Source organism: Sminthopsis crassicaudata, chromosome 1 (assembly GCF_048593235.1).
Source record: "Sminthopsis crassicaudata isolate SCR6 chromosome 1, ASM4859323v1, whole genome shotgun sequence".
In the NCBI taxonomy this organism is placed as follows: Eukaryota; Metazoa; Chordata; class Mammalia; order Dasyuromorphia; family Dasyuridae; genus Sminthopsis; species Sminthopsis crassicaudata.
The window spans coordinates 634,066,740-634,071,679 of NC_133617.1; the positions used below are offsets into that span (position 1 = coordinate 634,066,740).

The following is a 4,940-nucleotide window of genomic DNA, read 5'->3' on the forward strand; positions in this document are numbered from 1 at the left end:
AGAGAAACTTGCTTCAAGTTTTTTTTTTCAGGCTTTTTGGCTGTTTTTCCCTCAAATACTCCCCCCATTTATTCTATTTTCTCTCCTTTCACCCTGTTGCTCTTCAAAAGTGATTTGCTTTTGACTATCTCCTCCCCCAATCTGATCTCCCTTCTATCACCACTGCCACCACCTCTCTTATCCCTTTCCCCTCCCATTTTCCCATGGATAAGCTAGATTTCCATACCCAATTGAGGGTATATGTCAATTCTGATGGGAGTTAATTCTGTAAAATGAAGAGTTTGGACTAGATGATCCCCAAGATCCTGTACTTCTCTAACCTCACCTTTGAGCCCCTTCTTTCTTTCTGGCAAGAAGGGAAACAGAAAATAATATTCTTTGCTGTTTTTTGTTTTTTTTTGTTTTTAACTCTCACTCCCATCTCAAACTTCATTAGTTTGTACCTAATAGACTTATAGGTATGGAGCCACAGAGACCTACACTAACTACATCTTATTTCCAAGAACATTATATATCTCTTTCCTTAAGGATTACTGTTAAGAATTATATCTTCAATTGTTAAAAAATATTTCTAGTGTTTGCTTCAACAGCAGAAATACTAAAATTGGAAGGACACAGAGAAGATTAGCATGGCCCCTGCACAAGGATGACACATAAATTTGTGAAGCGTTCCATATTTTTTAATGTTATGGAATATTATTGTCCTATAAGAAATGATCATCAGAATGATTTTAGAGAGACCTGAAGAGACTTACATGAACTGATGCTGAGTGAAAGGAGCAGAACCAGGAGATCATTGTACAAGGCAACATTAATATTATACAACGATCAATTCAGATGAATGTGACTCTTTCCAACAATGAGTTGATTGATGCCAGTTCCAATGATCTTGTGATGAAGAGAGCTATCTACACACAGAGAGAGGACTGTGGAAATTGAGTGTAGATCACAACATAACATTCTCACTCTTTTTATTGTTGTTCACTTGCATTTTGTTTTCTTACTCATTTTCTTTCCTTTTTGATCTGATTTTTCTTGCACAGAAAGATAATTGTATAAATGTCTACATATATTGAATTTAACATATATTTTAACATGTATAACATATATTGGATTGCTTGCCATCTAAGGAAGGGGATGGGGAAAAGGAGGGGAAAATTTGGAACATAAGACTATGCAAGGATCAATGTTGAAAATTTTTCCGCACATATCTTTTGAAAATAAAAAGTTTTAATAAAAAAAAAAAGAATGTTACATATGCTAAACAAACAAAAAAAAAAGATATTTCTGATGGGCTTGTAGCTTTGTCTTGAGCTAAAAATTTCTATACAGCTTTATATGATTCTAGAATTATGTAGAATGTTAGAACTGGATAGGATCAGAGATACTCCAACCTTATTGCTTTCCATATAAGAAAACCAAAGTCCCACAATAGTAATAGAGTCAGAATATGAATGCAAGTCCTACTACTACAAATTCAGAGTCCTTTCTATCATATTATGCCATCTTAAGGAGTTATCAGAGTATGATTTGGATGTGTTGATTTCTGGGATGGGCAGTAGTGTGCTGGTAAATATTTAATAATCAACTGTCTAAAAAATTATACCTACAACAACCTTTATTATCAATAATTTCTTTATCAAGGAAATCAATAAAACAATAAAACAAGACCTGATTTGTAGGGACTGCTGGCCTGAACTTGCTCCAGAACACCCCTGGTTATAAACCTAATAGTGCCTCCAACTCCCCTTAAATATCTCTCTTCTCTTCAGGAAAAATAGTTTCCATGAAATGGAAATCCACCAGCCAATGGTTCTATTGATCATAGTCAAAGAACCTTCCTAAGGGGAATCTGGTGTATTTCCAAATCCCATAGAAGAAAAATTTAAGTATAGAAGGAAGGGCTCCCTGGACCACCCAAATCTACTTCAGATTCCTTTGCCAGCAAAATTGCTCTTCATCTTCCCCTGTTCTTTTTAGTTTGTCATTTTCTCTTTCAGACTTATCTGATAGCCTTCATTGTTATGCCTGGATGCTCCCTAAGGACATCCTAGACTTTTGCCAGAAGATGTATAATGCACAAAACTTACTGGTTGATGCTCTAGGCTCTCTCATCCCTTATTCAAAGGAGTATTTTTCTTAATTCAGATATGTGGAATAAATGAGCAGTCTGGGAATGCTCAAACCCATCTATTTCTCTGGGAACAAGGAGTACAGGCTGCTAATTAAAGGACATAGCAAGTGATCTCTGAACCTGCAAGGTTTGGCTCAGCTCTACTAAAGTATCTTCTGAAAAGAGGCAAAAGAAAGATCTAACCTTGAAACTTTCATTTAGAGATATTTTAACTTTGTCTGTGTTGCTGGGAGATAGAAATGAAGCAGACAAAATACTGATTTGGATGAAATGTCTCAGTAAAATAATTCAATTCAATCCTCAAGAAGACCAAAGATCAGCTGCATGTCTGATACCAGTTTTGACATCACTTCCTCCATGTGGTTTGCATTAAGAAAGCTTGATGAGGTATTTAGAGGTTTGTTTAATATATTTTTATTTCATTAAATATTTCTCAATTACATGTAAAAAATTCTTTTTTAAAATTTTGAATTCCAAATTTTTTCCTCTCCCTTACCTTGAAATTGAAAAGCCAAATATTTCAATATTAGCTATATTGCAAAATATAATACACAATTTTTAAAAATAAAGTTTATGGAAAATGAATAGATGTCCATCAATTGGAGAATGGATGGATAAATTATGGTATATGAATGTTATGGAATATTATTGTTCTGTAAGAAATGACCAGCAGGATGAATGCAGAGAGGCTTGGAGAGACTTACATCAACTAATGCTGAATGAAATAGGAGATCATTATACACTTCAACAACAATACTATATGAGGATGTATTCTGATTGAAGTGGTTATCTTCAACATAAAGATCTAATTCAGTTCCAATTGATCAATGATGGACAGAAACAGCTACACCCAGAGAAGGAACACTAGGAAATGAGTGTAAACTGTATTTTTTTTTTGTTTTTCCCAGGTTATTTTTACTTTCTGAATCCAATTCTTCCTTTGCAAAAAAAAAATCGGTTCTGCACACATATATTGTATCTAGGATATACTATAACATATTTAATATGTATGGGAATGCCTGCCATCTAGTGGAGGGGATGGAGGGAAGGAGGGGAAAATTTGGAACAGAAGGGAGTGCAAGGGATAATGTTGTAAAAAAAAATTACCTATGCATATGTACTGTCAAAAAAATGTTATAATTATAAAATTAAAAATAATAATAATAATAAAGAAGATAATGAAAATAAATAAATAAAGTTTAAAAAGTATGCTTCAATTTGAACCCAGAATTTGTCAATTCTTTCACTGGAAATGGATAGCATTTTTCATGGGGTTTTTTTGGAACTGTCTTGTTCAGAATAACTACATTGTTCAGAATGATCCTCCTTGAAATACTGCTTTTATTATGTACAATGTTCTCCTGGCTCTATTCACTTTTCTCTGCATCAGTTCATGTAAGTGTTCTCAAGTTTTTCTGAAACTATCCTCCTGATCATTTCTTTCAGCATTATAGCATTCCATCACAATCATTTATAACAATGTGTCCAGCCTCTCCTCAAATGATGGGCATCCCTACAATTACCAATTAATTCTTTTTCCATCACAAAAGGAGTTGCTACATTTTGCACAAATAGATTCCTTTCCCTTTTCTTTACTCTCTTTTGAGATATACACTTAATAATGATATTATAGGGTCAAAAGATAGGCAGTTTTAAAGTCCCTTGGGCATAGTTCCCAATTGTTTTCCAGAATGGTTGAATCAAGTCACAGCACTACCAACAGTACATTACTGTTGCTATTTTTCCATATTATTCAAGCATTCCATTTTCCTGTTATATCATATCAGTCAATCTAATAAGTATGAGATAGTGCCTTAGAATTGTTTTAATTTGCATTTCTATGATCAAAAGTGACAAATAATTTTTCATGCAGTTCTTTATAGATTTAATTACTTTTTCTGAAAATTACTTGTTCATATCCTTTGATCACATATCAGTTGGGAAATGGCTTATATTTTTATAGATTTGATTCTATTCCCTAGATAGTTTAGAAATAAAACCTTAATCAGAGGAATTTTCTGTTTAAAAAAAAAAAAGAAAAAGAAATTTCCCTAGTTTCCTATCTTCCCTCTAATTTTGGCTACATTGATTTTGTTTGTTAAAAAAAAAAATTAACTCCAGATAATCAAAACTATCTATTTCATTTACTATAGTCTTCTGTATTTCATTTGGCCATAAACTCTTATCTTCACATTTTCTTTTTAAGGATCATAGGCTCTAAATTTTGAGCTGTAAGAAACCTTACAAACCATCCAACTTAACATTAACTTACAGAATAGAAAAGAAAAATGCCTTGTCCAAGGTCATACCTTGAAATCATATGAAAAGCTACTGAGTTCTAAAACTGAGATTCTGTGATTCTGTGTTCCATTTGAATAATTTCATTTCTTGTGAAAGATTAAAAAAAAAAAAAAAAAACCAGGCCCAGATAACCACATCACCTAGATATTTGTTTATAAGTAACAATAGGTTTTTCCCCTACTTATCAGGTCTATTCCATATGGAATAGGCAAAATTTGGATTAAATGTAATCCATAGCCTTCTAGATCTCCTGGAGCAATAGAGAAATAAAATACTAGCATAAGTGAAATAATATTACATGGGATATATTATTAGAGAGGTATTTATTGAGTACTCTAGGGGATCTAAGAGTAAAGTGAATAGAACCAGAACACTGAACACAGTAAAAGCAGTATTTCAAGGATGATCATTCTGAACAATGTAGCTACTCTGAACAAGACAGCTCCAAAAAAATTCACAGAGAGAACAGAGATCCAAGAGCCCTCCCTACTATATTATAGCAAGT

At 33.0% G+C, this 4,940-nt stretch overlaps 1 non-coding gene across 1 annotated transcript; it reads left to right on the top strand.

Moving 5' to 3' along the window:
• Positions 1-578: 578 nt before the first annotated feature.
• Positions 579-681, top strand: LOC141552434 (U6 spliceosomal RNA). Its single transcript, XR_012485214.1, has one exon. It is a non-coding gene; the product is annotated as a U6 spliceosomal RNA (small nuclear RNA).
• Positions 682-4,940: the final 4,259 nt, after the last annotated feature.